Here is a 22,486-nt window from a genome sequence, read left to right as displayed (position 1 = left end):
CTATTAATAGCTTGGAAGCAGAAGCACTTGGGAATTTGCAGTCAGATAAACACTGGTTCCTGCAAGGATTCACCAACCTAAAAGGAGATCTCTGCAATATCTTGCCTCCCTTTGCACTTCTGACTATAAATGAATGAACTGCACATTCAAGACTACATCTTGAAATGAAAAGTTCACTTTTTCAGTGTAAAGTAATGAATTCATGTTTATATGCATATAAACAGAGGAAGACTTGTTACAGTCTCAGTCAGAGACCTTGGCTCTGGCTCCTGCTTAAATGGTGATTATTATTGGGGCTGACTGTTGAGTGTTAAATGAGGAACATCTGTGACTAAAAGTGCAAGATGGTTCAGGTTAATCTTGGATCTGGAGGCTCCCTGGTTGGGGTTATGGCCAGTTTACATGCTGCAGAGATAGAGAACAGGAAGCAGCCGTCATAAGTGGATCAGAGCTGAACCATTCTGTCCAACCCTTCAAAAAAAGTTGTACTCTTTTTATTGGTGGTTGGCTCAAACAGGGCTAAGCCCTGGGACAATGACAGCAGAAAAAATTCTCCATTATTTTTCTAAGAGACAAGTCATTCAATTCCTGGTGAGCTGTACTTAGAACATGTTTTTGCTGTAGAGGGTTTGTCACTGTCCTCGTCTCCAAATAGCCTAGCATGCTGTTGAGGCTATGTCGGCAACATTAATTAACACATTCAGTTCTGCTAGGACTTAAAGCAACCATGCTGAACTCTTTTAAACTCATTCTTCAAAGAACCGCATTGGTTGTTTGCATCAGTCTGTTTTTAGGGTGTAGAGCAGCACATCAGCGTAAGAGTTTCAGCAGTTGTTAGGAAAATTTTAAAGATGGCACCTTTGATGCTTGCAATGCCTGTGCCTGAATGCAGTTTCTGTCTTGTGTCTTGCACTGTAAGCACCCCCTTTGTCTGTGTTTGGTGTGATGTGGGGTGGCTCGGGGCGGGGGGGCTGATCGTCGGGGAGTGGCGCTGCGTCCCACAGAGAGCCCTGCGCCGTGGGAGCCATCGGGGTCGGACCCTGAGCCCCGGGCAGGCAGCTGAGAGCTGCTCAGTGACTTCAACGCAGCATCAGGTCAGGCTCTCACTTAACAAATTTCAGTTACCATCAATTATACCCTCTGAAGGAGGAGGGGGGCGAGGGAGCTGTGCTTTACCCTGTGTCTGCCCTTTTCTAGTTGATTTAAGAGTATTACAGTGCTTTACGTAACACTGCTATAGCAGTGTCGCAGGAGGCACGGGCAGCAGATCATGTGCCAGAGGTCGCCTGATCAGAGAAATTACGGCTTATGAGCCCTTGTCGGACAGTCTTGCCACCTACCCTCCTGAACTAATTTATTGCCAGCTCATAAAGCGGTACAAGCTACTGTTATTTGCTCAATTTGCCTGATAGGAAGTAAGACTGTATTTAGTCACGGGGTATGATAAGCTGTATATGGCTTATGTGTAGGTTATGAAATGTCCTACAAACACAGGCTGGGGACTCAGCTGGTCTTGGGCTGGCTGTGCTGGACTTGTGCTGTGGCATTATTGTCGTGATCTCTATTTATGCATTTATTTAGAAACAGCTCTTCCATTTCATATAACCTTTTATAAAAGATGTTAAGGACAACTCTTAAGAAGCCAAGGCATCTAGAATAAAGCCTGTTTTCATCATTATTATTTTTTATTTCCAACACTGCATACATGAGCAGTTTCCACTGACTTGAATTTAGTTACCAAGGTGATACCATGAAATAGTTGTTGTCAATGTTTTGCCATTCCTAAACTTTCATGTACTTTGGTGAGATCTGGATTTTGCCTGAAATGTCTCCAATTATGTTTGCTTAAATACTAAATATTAATAATTTCCATTATAATTTAAAAATATTTGAGAACATTGATGTTACCAAAAGCTGACATGATATTCCAATAATAAAGACTTTTGAATCTTGGATGTTTGACTTATTAAAATTTAACCCTGAAAGGATTTTTAAACTATTTTGTTCGTGCTTTATGAGCACTCCTGTTTGATGTTTTAAAAGTTCTTTTAATAATAGTAGGCTTAAAATCAAGTAGTGCTGCAGGTATTTGTGAACTTTGTATCTCTTCTGCAGTTCATGTATCTTACTCCCTTTATTAAGCACTGTTTTTTAAGGCAACTTCAGTATTTCTGTAGTGTTCAAAGGCTGCTTACAAGACTTTTGCTTTTAATTAAAAGAATGAGAACAATAATAATTGAAAGATTCTTACTGGGGGATATTATACTGCTTCGATGCTGTTTAAAGATGTTTTTCCTGCAAGAAGCTTGTATATGGAAACTCTTTTTTTTCTATATATTTTTTTGTCCAACTTGGTATACACTGGCTAATGATTGTAGACCTACTGGCAAAAATCTGTGTTTCTGAAGTACACTTCTCGCAATTACAGCATCTTATGACATAGCACTACTGTAATGACAATACAAAGCAAGAAATTACATTTGAGCTTATCAGCCTTGACAATGTCCCTTTAAATCTGTGGGCTCTTTCTATTCCCTTGAGTCATTTCTCCTGGTTCCTAATCTACTAGAAAACGGTGTTTCAGAGACTCATCGTAATACCAGTGTGAATACTGTGAAAGATCAAGGAATCTGAGAATATACTACTGTAATACAACCAGTTAACCAGTAGTCAGCAAGTTACCAGTGTACAGCAAACGTTACTTTCTCCCAGGACTATTTCCATTGCAGTCATAAGCAAGGATAGAGCTGTGGCCCTCCTGTAACTACTTATAGATCGTGAATAATGTTTCAAAAGCTTTCAGATCTTGTAGAAATTCTTTTCATCATGTTTTGACAGATGAACTTTTGATGGCTGTAATACTAATGTGCATCGGGAAAGCACAATATTTAAATGGATGTGGATTACTTATATTTGAAGGCTTACCTGTGAGCTTTCACTGGTGTGAATTTAACTGCTTATTTATGTCATGAATGTGGTCGCTTCTGTATGAAAGATAATATTCCTGTGTTGATAAGCTTCTGTTATGCAGATGCTGTTAAACACATTGTGTTTCCAGGGAAATGACACTAGAATTTAAACATGAAAAATAAGAGCTTATGGTAAAAAATAATTATACTGTAATTTAACTGATTCTCAGATTCAGACTCAGAAACCTGTTAATACTGGAAAGATTATTTCTGAATATACAGAAACTTTGCAAGTCACAGTTGCACTGAAGTGATATTCTGACTTGTCATGGATGGACTTAAGGCACTCTGATTCTTAAGATACTGACCTATTAATTGATGCTTGAAGTCATCAGTGTGCAAGCATGGAGATACATGGTTTACAGATGAGATATTCCAAAAATAACTGTCATGACTGCCTGAAGAAATAAAAGATGAGTAAGTAGTGAAGATGTGAAAACTCTTAAAGAAGAAGCTCAAGTTGTCTCAAAAAGTTCTGTCCATATAGGGAAAGATGCCATCACTTGTGCTTTGATCACGTAAGGAAATTTTGCAAGGCATGATTCAGGTTTCAGTCAAAAATATGTTAGGGTACAGGTGCCCCATTTTTGTGTGGAACTGGTGCTTTAGCCATGGAATAGTAGTTTTAGTCAGTCACTCCAAAATTGGTTAATATATTCTGCAAATAAATAAATCAAACTGCAATAAAGCAGTTGGATACTCTTGCAACAGTATTCGTCGTTTTCCTCTCTCTGCCTTGTCAAGAGTTTCTGAGGAGTTACCTTTGATAGGATGAAGCCTACACCCTAAAATAGATTCTCAATAAATTAAAACATCTCGTGAAGTTATGTGTTTGGCACATGGCAAGTGCTTGGAGTCAAATGTGAGTAATCGATGAACACATTTCACCATAAGCTGCCTTCAAGTATTTCAGCAGAATCTGGTATCCAGTTTACTGTATTCAGATGGAAAAACAAAACAAAAAAAATCATTAAAATCAGAAACTGGCAAGTGATTACTTTGTACTAAAAACTAGATAAAGATTTTGATTTTAAGCTTGTATGGCATCATATCAAACCCTAGGACTTTCAATAAAGATTTCTCTAAATATCCCATGGAAAATATGGCAGAGAACCTTTTAGTGCCTTTGTGCAAGTCAATGTATAACCAACTGAGATTTCTGACAGGAAAGGAGTAGATAGAAATTGAAATTGAGACAGCTGGAAAATGAAAGTAGATAGATTGAGATGCTACACCCACCCTCAAGTAACCCTGCTATTTCCTACTATAATGCACTTATGAGCTAAATAAGAAAAATTTATACCATTATCTGTAATAATAGTCCCTTCCCAGAGTCTTTTCCCGATGTGCAAAGATTTTAGGCAGAAAGTGGCAAATCAGTTACAGAGTAAAATATGCGAGATATATGCAAAGTGTTCTCAAAAAAAGTTGAAAATGTCAAATTCTTGTGCTTTTAATCTCCTTAATTTATTATAATGTGCAGTCTTAAGAATAGTAGTTATTTTTGAGAAAGAATTGTCATTGTTTACAAATTAAATTTATGCCCCCCCCCCCCTTTTTTTTTTCCTGGAAAATAGTAGCCTTTTAGAAATATTCCTTTAATGTCCTAAATAGAAAAAAGCTGGACTTAACAGCTGGGTTCAGTAATAGCAGCAGTGCTAGCTTTCACCAGCCTAACAGTGGTTATCTTTTTTGAGTGAATGAGTAATCTGCAACCTAAATTGAACCCAGCTGTCTTAGCTTGTTATTTAACTGCTGCAGCTTCTGGAATAAGCATGTGTTCGGCAGAAGCTTCCTGGAGATTATCTGTGCCAGTGAATAGAAAATTATAAAACTCTGATACGTGCCTAACAGTATTGGAAAAATTCATTTGCAGTCTGATGATCTGGGCCAAATACGTAAAGTTGATTCAGCTACCTTCTAATTTTGATGTATTATGATTATGTCACTGATCTTGAGACCGTTTTTTTACTTGCCATCTTCATAGGTTTTTAACCTTTTTTTTTTTTTTTTTTGAGGAAATAAACTTCCTTGACTCTTTGTAAAGCAGATGGAAATTAGCAGAAATACTGGTCAGTATTTCTCAACGTTTAGTAAAATACACGAAAAGCTGTCCTTCAAAAATTGATGCTTCTTTCTGAAAAAAAGGAAGGATAAACTTTGAAATCTCTGTGGCTAGCCGAAAGCAAAATCCCTGGAAAACAGACATCTTAAAGATGCCATTACCTCTCTGGATCTCTGTGTCAACTTGTATCAAAATGGAAAGACACCAGTAATGTCCACTCCAAAGGATTTATATGATTTGTTTTTAAATTAAAGCATAGATTTTGGGGAACACAGGAAAGTGCATCTCTCTGGAATAATGTTACATGCTTTGTAGACTTAAAAAGGTATAAACACCATTTTTGGTTTTTATTTGTGAGTCTGTGAAACCTGCGGTATGTATACCCAAAACATTTCTCCACCTATCAAAAGAGATACCTGCAATTCAAAACAACTCTCCTTTTGAATGGCTTTTGTAGTCTTCCTAAGTTATTTCATGTTAGTTTCCTGAAAGGATTAATCGCACTGGTCAATCTTCTTTCTAGATTTCTCAATATGGCTTCATTTTGAAATTATGTTTTATGGCAGGAGCTGCATGGATCTTATGTCAATCCCTTATCAGTTAGTGATGACGTCTAGTTAGTGATACAGTCTTACTCTTCCGCTCTCCTATTTAATTTCCAGCTTGTGTAGGAACCAGGGCCCCAAGAGGATGTTTCCACTTCCCATTTTCTTGGATTCTGACTTGATTTTCACCTTAGTCAAAACCATAACTGAAGGAGAAGTTAGGTGAAGGAGACCCATACAGTCTTGTCACTTCACACTAATACATCCTCTGCTTTCTACTGTGATGGTAGTTGGCATTCTTTACTTGATAAGAATACGTAAGGATCATGGAGCTTGGTATGTGTTTCTTGTCCAGACACGAACAACTGTATCCAAAAAAGATTGACTTTTTTTTCAACATTTGGATAGGGGTTGTAGTTTTGTTTTTTTGGTGGGGTTGTGGTTTTTTTTTTTTCCTAGTGCAGGGTCAGTGATGTTCACTAGAAATTAATTCACAGACCATGCACAACCCATCTTCAGCAGAGCTGGTTCATGGAAGTAAACAAGCAGCGTTAAAATGTTTTCAATAAAACTCCCTTTCTGCTTATGTTTTGTATTTTTCATAAAAATTAAACTTTCAGGTAAACTTCACTTTCACAAGAATTGTCAGCTTTTTACGTAAATTTTAACTTCTTTTATTAAATGTAAAAAAAAGTATGATCAGGAAAATTTTCCACTGCTTGGGAAAAGTATTTCAGGTGCATTTAGCTTAGCTTGAGGCTAAGCTCTCAAGCTGGACTACAGATGTGTGAAAAGGGGTATGGTCTGGGGTGCTATAAGTTACTTTGCTTATGAAACCTTCCAGACAAGGGTGGGCTGTAGGAGGCTCTTAGATTATAATTCTTAAGGACACCATAATACCTTTTCTGAGTCTTGTTTTCCTACTTAGAAAAGGGTGGAGCATGCGTAAAGGTGATGTATTTTAACTGTATTTGATTTGATGCTAATAAGAACATTTTAAGATGATTATCAGACAATAAAACTAGCTTCATTCAGCAAGTCTACTAGTTCTATTGAATGCAAGAGAGATGCAAATGATACCTTGAAAAGTTAATCTGTAAATGTTACTTCTTAATGCAGTCCTTTGGGTTAAAGTACTAATGAAATGTTTGAATTTCTCTTTGTAGAGTAAATCTTGATGCCTTTATTCAGTCTGTACACAAGAAATAAATCCATTGGCTTCAGTAAGACCTTGCCTGACTAGTAACTGACCAAAACCGTGGACATTTTATTCAGTTGAGGGTGGGCAGCTCTGAGTTTAAATCAGCTGGTGAAGTGGTGGAGACACCAATTTTGTGACATAATATTTTACTTATATTTTCTTTTCCTCACTGCTGATTTGTTTCTGAACATACGCAGACAAACAAGTAATGTTCCTGTCAGCTGTGCTTTCCTGCAACACAATAGCTGCTAAAATAGTATGTCATGTAGATGTCTTTCAGTGGCTGCCATCCTATTGTTTCTGCACTTATCTTCACAGACTTAACCTTTTTTGAGTAAATAGGAACAGAGACTGAAAAAAAAACTCACTAGCCCATTTTTTTCCATGGTGGTTTTGGTTTTACCAGCAGAAGTCGCAAAGTCAATTTGTATCATTCTCATCTCAGTGTCTCCATACTTAGGTCAGCTGTATTCCAGTAGTTGGAAATGTGTTGGAGCTTCAGTATTTTGAAGGAATGTAGTGTTATTTTGAGTATAGGATTATTTAAAGTGCCCAAACTTCAGTGATTTGAAATCTGCTTGTGTGCCACAAGCTACCTATCTCTGATGCTTTATGCAGACATACGTAACAAAGAATTCCAGCTAATGGGAAAAATTTTGTTTAATACTTAATATTGGAATCTATTAATGGCATGCTGTTGACTTTTATGTCCAAGAGCAAACCAAATCATCTGTCTTTTCCCTGGTTTCCCCACTTGGAAAATCAGTGGGATGTCAATCATTCATCCTGAAATCCAATTTGTACTGATTCTTGGATGTCTGCCACTGTGCTCCCAAAATGAGTCTTTTACCACTTTCTGCAGAGAAAACCATAGGCAGAAGAAATACTAATCAAATTCCTCATTACATAATGTAATGTGGTGGTACTGTGAAACCACCAGAATGTATGCAGTAAGGAGTATCTGTTAAGTATGTAGTTTTAATTACTTGCTTCTACAACTAAGTGTACCCATCCTGAGCTTCCTCATAGCTCCTGTGAACTACAGAAGAACCTTTTGTTTTTTTTGCACAGAATCTTTCAGTTCTGTGATTTTTCTCAAGAGTCTATGTAGGCATGCTCTTTTCCACAGGCTTTTTATTCAAACATGAATCATAGTTGAAAAGCAAGGCAGAAATACACATTTTTGTTGCAGTGGTGTGAAGATTACACATACATAGTATCCTAGCATCATCTTCTAATACAGTCTTTTCTAGGCTTCTCTGAGGTCCGGACTTTCTGCCATCTAAGGACTTGGCTGAATGTTTGTTTTCAATTAAGGACAAGGAGGAACAAGTTTAAAACATTACGGATACTCCAGAACAGATCTCTATGCTCTAGAATAAGAAACCTTTTGCCATAGCTACTCTATTAACTGGTAACATGGCTTACCGTACTTTTAAGTTATACCAGAGGATCCATCCATCATTTGTTATGTAACAATTAATTTTTTTGTGGACTAAAACAAAGTGCATTTTTGAGACACTTAAAGTTTTATCAAGCAAAATAAAAATGAGATACCGAGAAAGTGATATGGAGTTTATTGCTTGGCTGATTGCAATATTTCAACAAATGCAAACCAAATCTAATAAAAAGTTGGAACCCACAAAAAATCGTTGTCTCACTAGAGACTATCAATTTTTCTTGTTAGCTGCTAAATTAAGCAGGCAACAGCTGCTAGCTGAGATGCATATAGGTCTGCAGTCATGTGTTCTTAATGAGTCATTCTGATTATGCTTACCTTTGTGTTACCTAAAATAAGTATCTATCTCACCTAGTCATTGCTATATATGACATTCATCTGCTTATTATACCATTTCTTCAGTCTGAATTTCTTGCTAGAAGATACATTATCATGGCCTCTTAGCAATGAATCTTCTTAAATTGTTATATTTGTCATTTCAAGGGGTAGATGCTTGTAAAACTTTCTCAGATGGTAAAAGTTGTGCTTCTGAATTGCTTGCAGGAGCATGCCATCCACTTAAGTATCAAGTTTGAGTAAATATTTAGGATTTCATAGAAATACGATAGTTACACAGTGTTCTGTAATGTAAATCCAATGTGACCTGAAGTGGTTTATAACGCTGGAAGAGCATTATGTTCTGATATTAAGGAATAAGAGCAGAAAAAAGTGTGTCTCAATCACTAGGCTGGTTTCCCCTCTGATTCTTTCTGGTCTGTTTGGATGCAGTTTGCACTGGTCTTGTACTACAAGTCATCACTATTTTTGGGTGGAATAATTTGACTTTTGCTTCCTCCAGACTGGAGAAGAGTCAGCCATAGTTCCCTGTTAGCTGACTTTAAGTACTTCTGTGGGCTAGTCTTATTTTTGACTGAAGAGCTTTGTGCTCAGACAGTGATGGCAATCAAAATCAGTAATGAAACAGCTGTCTGTTATTTTTTATTTGGGGCACATCCGGGAAAACAGATCATTAACTTATAAGCCACTTTAATTCCTGCATAGGTTTGCTATTGTCTGGGTCTGGGGGAGGATCTTGAAATTCTCCATATAATATGACTTCTTGACTAACAAAGTTTTGTGAAGGTGCTGTGTTTCAATGTTAGGAGATGCTTACCATACAGTTGTTGTAGTTTTACTTCGGAAGGTAGCTAAAGTTGCCTTTTATGGTTTGTTTTTTTGGCATCCTAAATGCAATGAATTTTACTTAACAATGTCAGGCTTCAAACTCAACTTGAGAAATAAACATCAGGCAGATTCTTTTCTCCAGTACAAATGGTATTAATATATGTTTTGCAGGCCATTTGTCCTTACAGCTGGATCTGAAACTAGATTTAGCTGAAATCTGTCCCTGAAATTCGAAACTTGAAATCCTGAAAAATCCTATTCAGCTTACCCCTAGGCCAGAATGCATCCACACTTTTACTGGCTTTTAAAATCTCTCAATGACTTTAGTTCTGTTTCTACGGATAACCAGCTGAATTCTAGCCTTCAGACAATTTAGTAGCTGAGCACCTTGCGTATACTTCAGAAGAACTGGGCTTAAAAAACTTGATGTCCATCTGTCTGAAGCAGTCAATGCTTCATGCCTTCCATGCAGTAAGAAGATTTGATCTCATACTCACTTTGGGATGGTCATCTCTCTTTTTGTAGTGGATTCATTGTGCCACTTCTCTTACCAGGCCTTATAACACTCATTCAGAAAATGGGAGAATTCTGCTTGAGGCTTCCAAGAGTCAACGTCTGCATCTCCTATTTTTCTTAACAGTCTTTCAGTCACCAAAATGGGGATCATAGAATCATAGAATCATTAAGGTTGGAAAAGACCCTTAAGATCATCGAGTCCAACTGTTACCCTATCATTGCCAAGTCCACCACTAAACCATGCCCTCGAGCACCACGTCTACCCTTCTTCTAAATACCTCCAGGGATGGAGACTCAACCACTTCCCTGGGCAGCCTGTTCCAATGCCCGAGATGTTACACCTTATTCCTGATGTTACACCTTATTCCTGAAGCAGATCTAACAAATTGACAAGTGATCTTTTGAGTGACTGGGAACATGACTGTGCGATGTGATGTTCCCCTCCCTAGTTTGACCATATCGGATTTGGAAGATTTGTGTCCAGGGACTGAGGGGACGGCAGGGAGTCAACATTTGTAACACCTCTTGCTTAAATTATTTTATTGCCGTATCATTTTCATTATACCAAATTTTTATTTAATGCTAACCAAGACTCTCCAAAGAGTCTTAAATGTTAGTGTTGTAATAAAAACCTAACTGAAGCCATAGAAGTGTGCAGTTACTGGAAGTATTTTTCTCTACTCCCTTCCCTTAACCATTTTCCGAGGGCTTGGAAAGCTGCTAATGGAACAGAACCCTGGCTGCAGACGGAAGGTGAAACACGGGAAGAAGAACAAACAAGACTGAAAATTGAGCTCACTCTGGTGCACGTGTGTGTTAGTGGAACTTGAAATGGTCTCCAGATGAGTGGATTGGTACGTTTTCCTTTTCAGCAAAACATCATGAACAATTCATTCCACAGGACACCAGGGCCTGCTGGCATCTGTGGGAGCAAAGCAGGTTTTAGCAGTAACTACAGTAAGAAAAGGAGGAAAAAAAAAGGGAAATCTAATGTTGTGGCTTCCTCACAAGCTATTTAAATGCCTACTGTGTTCTGGGCCAGCTGGTTACAACTAACCCTGTGCATTCAGAGCAATTGGTTCAAGCAGGTTTTGGAGACATCTGGTGCAGTATAGAAGGAGAGGAGTGGGACTGGGAGGGAAATCAGTTTACAGAATATGCATCAATGTGTCCAGACATTGTGACCAGAAAGGTACCCTGTCTGTCAAATACAGTCAAGCAAGAAGTTTATGTATCTGTTCCTATGCTCTTTATCATGCTGGTGTAGTGAGGCCCCACAAAGGAGAACTCAACAGCTGTTTGTCTTTTTCTGAGAGGAACATGCGTAGCATAGTGTCTGCTGAGTCTAACTTCACCCACGTTTTGCTTTACGTTAAGAAGTTGCCTATAATTTCCACTGCTTCCATGAATATTTTCGATGAAAAGTTGTTCTAGAAATCACATGCAATCATTTTTGTAAAAGCTGCTTTCAAAAAGGGGAGAACCATGTAGAGAAAATGGTGTTGTAGGAGACTGGGAGATTCAGCTGAACAAATCCACTTTCATACAGCAATAGCACTTTCCATTTGCAGTGCCTCCCGTGGCAGCATCTTGAAGATTTTTACCTGTTTTTCACAGATGAGGAAACTGAGGTAATGGGATAGGAAATTTACTTGGGTCAAATTGTAAGACAGCTCTCCTGTGCAAGTATCATTTGTATGGGATGTGCATTTTACATTAGTAAAATCAAAGGCTGTTTTGTTATTGCATTCAGTGGGAGAATGGATCATGCAGAGCTCCCTCAGGATTTTGGATGCAGCATTACTCAGATCCGTTTATATCCAAGTAGTAAAAATCCACCCTAATAAGCACAGTTTCTTTGGCAAAGGTATATCATTGCTACTGATGTGGAGACAGAGAAAAAACTTCTTACACGGTTATTGCTCTTACAGCTTCATCTGCAGAGTCAAAAAGCAGAATAAGTCCATGACATACAGATTGCTAGCACATTATTTTTACCTTCCTGGACTTGCGAAACCCTTAACACAGAAAAAGATGTTGCTACTAATGTTTCAGCCATCAGTTTTAAGAGATATGTTAAGAAAGAGAGGGAAGGGAAGTACGCTTACTAATTCCTGGTTTTGTTAAAAAGTTGAGCTTTTCCATTTTGATACTATTGTCATGATCACATAGACACCTGCACATTTATTGCTGTTTCAGTTAAGCCACATAGACTTAACACCAGGCAGGATCACTCTAACAGAAGTTTTATTTAAAGACTGTTGTGGGCATGATAAAATCTGTTTCCGGAGGAATGGGGCAGAGACATAAGGATAAAAGCAGAGGTGTGATTATCTCACAGCTACTCACATCTGTATTAGTCAAAATCCCTGGTAACCTATCCAAATGCACTTGTTCCCTTCCAGATCAACAGACACTGCATGTAAGCGAACAGCTTGTATAAAGAATGTCAATCTAATCTGCTAATTAAACTCTGCATTAGTTTTCACATTTATTTCATTTAATCACGCAGTGAATATAATCCTCATAAGTGTCTTGCAGGAAGGAAATGTACTTTGTGAAACTCCAAATCCATGACAGACCCAGAACAGTGAATGGCTGTTGACATCGAGGTATCTCCCTGTCTGGTTTAAAAAAAGAAAGTCTGCAAGTGCTTGACCTTATATTTGATTATTCACATATCATCTATAACAAACGGAAGCAATAAATCATCTCCAACTCTGATGATCCTTTATAATACTTATAGCTTAAGAAGTTGGTTCCTATCTTAAAACTTTCTAAAAATAACCATTCAACAAGTGTCAGAAGGACCTCTGTCTCTTTTCTTTTGTTTTTGCTTTATGATCATCAGCTGTATCAGTGAATTTGAAATGAACTAATAGGTGGCACTGAGAACTCATTAAGAAATCAGTCTCTTGGAAATTGGACATGAGTAATGTTCCCCCCTTAAGAGATTGCTCTGTGCCAGTTGAACATAGCAATGACAGACGATGATCATAGGCATTACCTTATGATGGAGACACAATGCTATGTAATTGAAGACTGTGTCTAGGTTTCTTCAGATGACTGAACAGTATCAGCACTTGTCAGTGGAAACTAACTTATTTTTACTTGATTTTTAAAGAGACTGAATATTACAAAACAAGTCTGTCACATAACTTTAGCACATGGAATATCGCAGGAGAGCGTGGTGTGTAGCTAATATTATGCAGACAGGGAGTCTTGAAAAGTATTCTGTTTCTTTTGGAGCTGTATTTAGGAGAAAGATTGCATCTGTTTCATTTCAAGGAAAAATTAAAATACATAACTTGTGAAAAACATTGGGGACTAGTAAGTGGTGCTTTTTCACCTCCTGCTTTCATGCTGGGTGTCCTTAGAAGTGCTCATTTTTTCCACTGGTACACTGTCTTTTGATAGTGTTACTGCAGAATAAAAGAAAATTTGAACATTTATTTGGGAAATTTTAAAAGTGCGTTTCACTTCATCCTTTAAATGCAAGTGAACAGGTATGGAAAGAGCATCTGCTATTGTACTGTATGCACAGCTTTCTTTGTATGTATCATATGATTAAGAATTGCATTTTTATTCTGTTGAATTTTTTCATGATTATAAAGTGCACTACTTTGTACATTATTTTGTAAGTAAGTGAATTATATTTGGAATTCCAGCACTGGCTTCAATTACTGCTGGCTAATACGGTGGATGGCATATTTCCATATGGAGCCACTAAGGAAGAATAACTAAGGAGTAGGTGACTTCATATTTGGTCATTAATCCTTCAGGGAGGTGGAGAAGACCTCAGATATCCTTTTCTTCAAGCTGAGAAAGACATCCTTGGGAGCTAAGTTGCTGCACCAGTGTAAGTTAACATCCCTCTGCAGCCGCAAGACACAACACCCTGGACCTGCAGGCTGCAGATGGGTTACACAGATGGCCAGGAAACATTTTAATATGTATTTCAAATGGCTGACTGTGAAAACTCAGCTGAACGGTAGTCAGCATTCTTAAGCTGACTCTATTTAAATGTGGAGGACAGCAGTTTGCCTGGGCTGCACGTTGCTAGACCCAGACCGGCAGCCTCCCTGCTCCTGGCAGTAAGTCTCAGGTGCTGCCCTGCTTTGCTTTAGGGTGGCATTTTTCCTTTAATGAGGAAGGGGACCACAGCCAAAACTATCTCTTTCTGAGACAGTTTGACCAAAGTTGTATTCTTCAACATTTCTAATGGAAAATACTGTAGAAGTGTATATAGCATGAAAATACATGTTTCATGGCCTAAGTGGAGACATGCCCACAGCTTTACAATGATAATGGCAGGTATGAACTGGCACAGTTTTTGTATTGATTAGTTGCACCTCGAAAGAAAAACGATTTTCTTGGTGGTGCCTTCTCTTCAGGACTTTCCTGGCTAATTAAGACCCAAACTCCTCGTATCTGTTACGTGATGCTACATGTCTGGGTTTGCTTCTGGGTCCTGGAGACGTGGATTTGGCTTTGAGTGCTTTGTTTGTATTTTTACTGGTAGTATCCTGGAAACCCCAATTTCCCTATATTGATATGTTTTTACCAGCTTTAAAAAGCAGCTAAGATTTTAATGCTGCAGTAGGACATTTGGGATAAGACGTAGTACCTCATACAGCACCTTACAGTAGCACCAGGCCAGACAGTCTAATAGGGCTTTGTAATGCAGATACTCTCAGTAGAACCAGGTGAAGCTGCATAGTCACATTGCAAGTGCCAAGGGTAACTGCAGTAAAGGCAAATTCAAAGACCAGAAGTCTTGAGTTCCCATCTCAGTATTCCTGTGGGGTGTCTGGACTCAGTTTCTCTGCTGTCCTCTTCCTGCTGTAATCTATCACTCACTTTCTGTGCTGTATATTCTTACAGAGTAATGCTTAAATTCATTTTTATGGCCTTTCACTAGTATCAATGGGTATTTGCACTGATGTCAATAGCAAGTGCCAAATGATCATTCAACATAATGGTTTATCAGCAGTTCCTTCCCTTAAAAATCAATCATGGAAGTGGGGAGAGTGTTATGGTCTTTAGAGCATGTTTCAATTAATATAGGTCTCTGAAGGTTAAAGGCATTGTCTTGGACTGTATCTGAAAGAATATGGAACTGATGCAGATCTTGAAAATAGGTGTCAAGCACTTACTATAATGTACTCAATTTTTGCATGGGCATTTCAGTAAAAACATGCAATATTCTTTTTTTATTAAGCAGTGCCCTTTTTCAGTAACAGGTGGTACACACAACTATGTAAGTCTTTGGTATGTGAGCTTCTCTGTTTGCCATGAGCATATCGGTGTAAGCCATTTTCCCATTTGCTGCCATATTGGCCAGATAATGAGTGTATTTCCGATAAACGAAGCCCCCTACAAACATGTAGGAATTTACATGTACATTGATTTTGTTAAGAAACAGTTTGGCTTAGCCATTAACTGTCTCTTTTTAATAATACTGTTCTTCATTTTATATTGATACTGACAAGAATTGTTCTTTAAAGAATTACTTAGAGCCCAAAGATTACTTAGAAAATACCAGACTCTCAATGTGCAGAAGAACAGCAGAGTCTTGTTCAGCTATTATAAGTATCTTAGAAAGTCATCTCTTTGGATTACAGTTACAACAAGATATATTCTTTTTTCTCCTAAAGGGACATATTTTTGGATACATATTGAGGAGAAAAGTCCTAAATACTACAGTTCAGATAGATACCTTCAGAAATAAACCCATCTCTTCATTCTTGTTCATGTTAAGGTTTTCAATGATAAAGTTTTGGGTTGATGTCTTGTCTTTTTTTTCTTTTTTCTCTGGAGGTTAGTGGGTGTTACTTGGCAAGGGTGCTGTTGAAATTGTGCAGAACATTAGAGGTCAAAATCAGCTTTGCCTTGTACCTTTTGCCTCCATCTGAATTCAGAAGTGGCAGTTGAAGTTAGCCCTTAGGATTCTCATTTGCTATTAGGATTAGGAGCATTTACAAGGTTAGCTTTTATTAAAGCTGATCGGTGTGAAGCTAGATGGGTGCTGAACATTTTGCCCTTTTGACATACTCAGTAACTGCATCATCCTGATCAGAAATGAAAATGTGTACATGTTACCATTCATTGAGATGTAGGATGCTTAAAGTCTTAAACTACTGAAGAAATGGAGCCTTACTGAACCTTTTTTTAACATGTCTCTGATTCTGTGCTTTGCAGCATTGTCCCACAAATCTAAAATACAGAATGAGAAAGGAAACATTGCTGCTGAATGAAATAGCATCAAGCCCCTCCCTACAAGAAGGACATTGAGGTGCTGGAGCATGTTCAAAGAAGGGCAATGAAGCTGGTGAAGGGTCTGGAGCACAAGTCTTATGAGGAGTGGCTGAGGGAGCTGAGGTTTTTTAGTTTGGAGAAGAGGAGGCTGAGGGGAGACCTTATCACTCTCTACAACTACCTGCAAGGAGGTTGGAGCGAGGTGGGAGTGAGTCTCTTCTCACAAGTAACAAGTGATAGGACGAGAGGAAATGGGCTCAAGTTGTGCCAGGGGAGATTTAGATTAGATATTAGGAAAAATTTCTTCATGGAGAGAGTGGTTAGGCATTGGAACAGGCTGCTTAGGGAAGTGGTACAATCACAGTCCCTGGAAGTATTCAAAAAACATGTGGATGTGGTGCTTAGGGACATGGTTTCGAGGTAGGCCAGGCAGTTAGGCTAACAGGTTGGACTCGATGATCTCAGAGGTCCTTTCCAACCTTAACGATTCTATGATTCTATAATACAAACATTTTTAAAAAGGATACTGCATCATCAGATTAATCCTTCCATATTCAGAAGTGTAGTTCACATTTCAGCCCTTTAACTCTGAGGTTAGACAGTTCTAGTAGACCCTCCTGTAAAGTCCAACAAGTAGTCTTACCTTCTTGAGAGAGCCTCTGACTGAAGCTGGCTTTGCCACCAGATAAATGCAGCTGGACCAAAATGCACATTTTACAAAATCTTGACTCCAGGTGGTATGTTTTCACCTTAAAATGTTCATCTTCTTTTTTGAGTGTCTCTCTGATGTTCTGCATGCTGCCGTTCAACATCTTCCTAACAAAGATAATGGTTTTATTGCAGATGTTTAGCAGCCACCATATCCTAATATATTTCTAGGATTGGGGTTTTTGTGCTGTACCTCTGTTAAGTAATAATTATTCTTACAATCTTTGCCGCAAATAATATTGGATTTTTTTTTTTGTTTTATTTTAAGATTATTTTAAAGCTGTTTTCATAGAACCACAGTGTTTCTGGAACACATTCGTGTTTAAGCAAGGCTTGTTTTGGCTTGGTTTAAATAATTAATTTAATTAAATTAAATCACATTAAATGTTATAAATGGTGCAGCTGCTTATGGTAAACAGACTCTTCTCACATCTAGATAATCCATTTGATGTTAGTTTGGAAAGCTCACTGCAGACAGGGAAGAAGAGGAGAAAGGTCTTGACCTTTCCTTTCGTACTCAAAGAAAACCCCCAAGAACTCACAGAGATGCTTCTGCACAGCCCTTACTTGTTTTTCTGCAGGTCACATCTTCAGCAGGTAGGGAGAGGGGTAGCTTCAGCAAGGAGCAAGAACAAATGCAGCATAAATAGTGATCGACCTAATCAAAAAGTGGGTTTTGGTTCTCTCCAGCTGCCAGATTTCAACTGATGCAGAAATGGTATAGCTTAATTGATTTCACTGGAGATATATTCTCACTGAACTTCATCTGGGAAATGAACACTCAGATTCTAAAACCTCTCCTTACTGACTGTGTATGCACTATCAATATCATTATGAGGAAGAAATGTGAATTCACAAGAGTTGAAGGTAAATTAGGGTCAAGTCCTAGGGTGGAGTAACATACCTTACTGCTGTAGTGAGTACCAAGCTTTTATGTACATCATTAGGAAGTAATAAAGGCTCTGAAGTTGGCTGTTTCAGCAGGGAGAGATCCCCATGAGTCGTCTTGCATAAGTAGACTTGAGTCCTTATGCCCAAAATAGAAGAAAATACTTCCAGTCCTTGAAGTGAAAGCAACATAGTAGTAGAAAAATAATCTGACTCTTGTTTTTACTTTTGTCCTTTAGATTTATTTCAGTCATGATTTTGTGGCTCCTAATTAAGCAAGACTAACAAATTCATAGAGATAAAGTCTCCGCATGGTATTAAAAAAAAAAAAAATATCAGTCAAATGTGCTTGCACGTGTAACAAATCGTTACTACAACCCGATCATACAGTAAAAATTATTTTAAGAGTGATAATTTTTCAATTTTTTGTGTATTTTATTAAAAATGGACTTCACCCTGTGTTCCATCATGCTTTTAGAAATGTTGTCTTTTTAAAGACATTAAGGAGGGCTTTTGCTACATGTATGGAAAAGCAATCCAAGTAAGTTTTTTTTTTCTTTTATATAGTATAATTGTAAATGGTTTAGAGAAAAAAAAAAAGGCCCATCTTTCTTCTGTATTTGCATAGCACCATGCCCAGAGATGTCTTTTTTGTCTCTTATGTTTTGTCATAATACTATTTTTAAACATAAAATGTTAGTCATAAGAAGTCAAGACTTTTGAAGTAGCAGTAGCCATGACAACCTTCACTCTTGGGGGTGCAGTACAAGGTCTTTCACTGTGTGACTGGACAGCATGTGCTGCAGGTGACTGGATGGAATGTTACTGTATGTAGTAAAAATAATTATGACTTCATTAAGGACTACTTTTTCCAGGTTATGCAACAATTTAGCAGCAAATTGCAATTCAGGAAATCAGTTGTAAGTGCTATGCTTGTTCCATCAAACAGTAGGTAGAGACTCCTGTGCAAGCAAGGACTATTAAAAGGGGCACGTTTTTTGGATTTTTTTCTTTCTTTTGCTTTTCTGTTTTCTCCTTCTCACATTCTGCTTTCTTTTCTTCCTTTCCTCTCTTTCTTTTTCTTCTTGTTCTATTGTTCTTCTTTTTTTGTTTTTCTGTTCTCTGCTCTTGATCATCCTTTATACTAAGTGCACACTTCATGGCTGAAATCAAGTAGGCAATTTTGTGTGTGTTGGCTTAGGTCTTGGGGAGAGGGGTATGAATCACCTGAGGTGGCATTTCTGTTGCCGGCCTCTTGAAGCTGAGATTAATTGAGAATAATATGAAGTCAGAAACTGATAAATTTGCTGCAGTTACAACTTGAAAATGTAATTAATACTGCTTTCGTATATATAGTGCTGCATAAGGTTAATATTAAAGATCTGAGTTTTTCAGGTGAATGCCTATAACAGTAGGTCTTGTAGTTAAAGCCATACAGTAGCTTCTATAGTTTTGATCATACCTGGGAGTCAAAGGAAGACCTTTCATCCATCACTATTAACATTTTAACTCGTCCTGTGAATTTGAAACAGAAGTCTGGGTGAAAAACAAGCAAATAACCTTTTTTTTTTTAACTTACTTGAGAGGTGTTCATGTTTTTTAACCCCATTTGAGTTGTATTGATCTTTAGCTGCTTAATTCTCACTATAGTCAGTTGGAATAATTCAGGTGTCTTGTGATGCTTACCTTTCATTACTTCGGAATGAAAATATGAGCTATTTTCTGAAGGGACCTGGGGACATGTGGGGTTCATCAAGGCTATATTTACATGAGTGATGTTCTCTTGAGAACCTTTGGTAGTCAGCAATGCAGCTAGAAATGGCTGAGTAAAACTCTGAAGCCCCTGTCTCTACTGTAGTGGGAAAAAAAATTCTTTAAGCAGGAGTTAAGCTTTGTACATAACCCCAGAGGTGTTTATGACCATGTATTCTTGTCACTATAAATACTAGATTAAAAGAATATCAGGAACTGTCATTAGGAAACATGAAAAATTAAAGTTTTCCACAATCTCGTAGAGTTGTTATTAAAATAAATTAACCCATGGTTTTGTAGCACTCAGTTTAGGTATTAATGAATGTGGTTGGGAAACAACATTATGAAGAATTTAATCTTTATGCCGAATATGGTTTTGTGGTAAGACAATTGTCCACAGATTGCATAGTAGAGCTAAAACAAAGTAAAAAACAGGTTTTTGTTAAATGAATACTGCCCATTCTGTACAGTGAATGAGAAAATTATAATGAAGCTGCAACTAGTGCAAAAATAGTAAAAGTTTATATATCATAATGCATATATACAGAGAGCCAAATTAAAGTTACATAATAATTTTAATTGTGTGATTTCTTGTTTCTTTGAATATGTCTGTATAAATCCTCCATTATCGTTAAAACAACTTTATGCATACAGCTGAGTTTATTGCTTTTTATATCTGCAAAATGCAAAGTTATGTAGACAGTATTTTAGAAATAAATAGACAGTATTTTAGAAATAATTGTAGATTGTAAATAACTTGAGCAGAAATAAAATTTATTATTATATATAGAATTAATTATGGTTAGAATATATTATAACCAATTTATAAATATTAATTAAATTTAAAATGTTTTCCTATATATCCAACCAAAGAATAAATATTTTCAATTGAAGACAATTGCTTGATTACTTCTCTGAAGTTTAAGGAATTTTTACTTGTCAGTTGAACAATAAGAACAAAGCTAACCTGGATTTTTTTACAGAGTCATTTGGGATTGAAATAGGAAAAAATTGTATCCAGGCAACAGCACTTTAGTAATTTTATAGTTTCTTAGGTCCACTTGCTCAGTGCAAAACCATTTTCTGAGCGAAAAAGAACATCTTATATAAACCACTTGTTTTGTTCCTCTTCATATATCTTCATTTCTGGTAGATGGGAGAGTTCCTCCTCGTTAATACACAGCTAACAGTTAACAAGTTAACAGTTAACAGTTAGTTAACTTGTGCCTGTGTTCTCAGAGCTGTGCATGTCAAGCTCCGCTGACAGCAGCATAAAGCGTAATGGATTGACAGGCAATGGCCTCTGTACTTGAATGCAAATATTAGGCACTGGCTTTCAAATGGCAGGAGGAGATTAGTGTAAAAAACATTCTGCCTTTTCCAAGGGTCTGGTGGGATCTGCTTCTGCAGGGAAACCAGTGTGAGAGCCTGGTGTTCTTGCTCTGTTGGGGTAGCAAAGACCTGCGGACTCCCTTCCCTGAGCCCATCCGTGGTGACCCTGTTAGATGGGAGGGAAGATGGTGGGGCGTATGCCCTCGTTCCCCAGAAATAGCCTTGGAGGGCAGGGGACAGGGTGGTAATGCACCGTGGACCATGACAATTAATGAAGTTGTATGTGCTGAGCGAAACGCCTGGGAAATTCCAGATGGGGAGGAAGAATCTGGGGAAGAGCAAGGTTCACTGGGGCATTTCAGATTATCTGTTGTGGGGACAGACTGGGCATGGCAGGCCTTCCCCAAGGGAACTGAGGGACAGCCTGGCACTTGCAGTGGTGCTGCCCAAGAGGTGTCAGTACCAGCTTCTCTGTCAGCCAGGTCAAACTGGTCTCTATTGGAAGCACCCACAGAGGTTAAGAATCCTGCTTGTGATCCAGCATTTTCAATTAGAGTTTGCTTTTCTTTTTTGTTCATTTGTACAAAATAAGAGAAGAGATAAATATGGCCCTAGGAGAGCTCCTTGTGATCAGCACAGAACATCCTGATACCATGCACGGACCAGTGACGTGCTGCACGTTTGTATCTCACATGACAGTGTGAGAAAGCTGACTGATAAGATGATTGTAGCGGTACAGTTCGTATGTTAGTTATGTAATATCCCTTATTTCTTTACTGAACTTGGACATAATCATGTTCTCCTGTATGTTTGACTTCACACCTACATGATAGATCAGTAACTTCTGTGTTTGAAGACAATCTTCTTTAAGGTGTTCTAGCATACAGTATGTGAGCATGTGAAAGGTGAACATGGACTGCATTATGTTTACTTTAAAGGGTGATGTATGTCTCTAATTCTGCTTTTGAACTGTGGCAGATGTGACTACTATGTTTCTTTCTCTTTGGCATAGGTACATAGCTGCAAGTCTGTGACACTCCACGTCTAAATCTGTCCGTAACAGAGCTATCACTTCCAATACTATGTTTTGTCAGGACTACCAGCTTTTGGTATGGCTTCTCTGAAACACTTATGATAAAGTTCTAGTATTTAATGTTTTCATTTCCAAGGCTGTCATTTGGACTTGAAGGTCTTCTTTTTTTTAAACTATAAACTGTGCTGTATCAGTGTAAAAGGAACCTGTCTCATATACTAAGAAGAACATGCATCTGGAGGGCAAAAATGGGAAAAGGGTAAGTACAGGAGTATCCTATGCTCTGTGGTGCTAGAAGTTTCATTATTCCTTGAAAGGAATAGCCTAGTCTTTTAGGAACTAATGTTTTCAGCTAATTTATTGAAATAGAATGCACTGACATTTTTCTAAGTATTTCAGAATGGCTCAGGAAACTCATTAAACAGCCTATAACCAATGCTAGCGTACCACAGTGGAAAAAAAACTGCTCGTAATTAAGTTATATTTACTGATGGGAAGTCAGTATACTTCTCTGCTAATTATTCTAACATGATAATGCAGAATAACTCATAGTTCTTAAAGGAGAATGGAATTTCGTTTTTTTCTTATGTTTTATA

At 37.8% G+C, this 22,486-nt stretch overlaps 1 protein-coding gene across 3 annotated transcripts in view; it reads left to right on the top strand.

Annotated features, from left to right (window-relative positions):
- Positions 1 to 22,486, top strand: part of SH3GL2 (SH3 domain containing GRB2 like 2, endophilin A1) — a 103,273-nt gene that overhangs the window by 25,787 nt on the left and 55,000 nt on the right. The gene's annotated exons all lie outside the window — the stretch shown is intronic.

Source organism: Nipponia nippon, unplaced genomic scaffold, assembly GCF_047370975.1.
Source record: "Nipponia nippon isolate SJK-2023a ecotype South Korea unplaced genomic scaffold, ASM4737097v1 scaffold_8, whole genome shotgun sequence".
Lineage (NCBI taxonomy): Eukaryota > Metazoa > Chordata > Aves > Pelecaniformes > Threskiornithidae > Nipponia > Nipponia nippon.
Note: the sequence above shows the minus strand (reverse complement) of the source record. Positions and strands in the feature narration are given on the sequence as shown.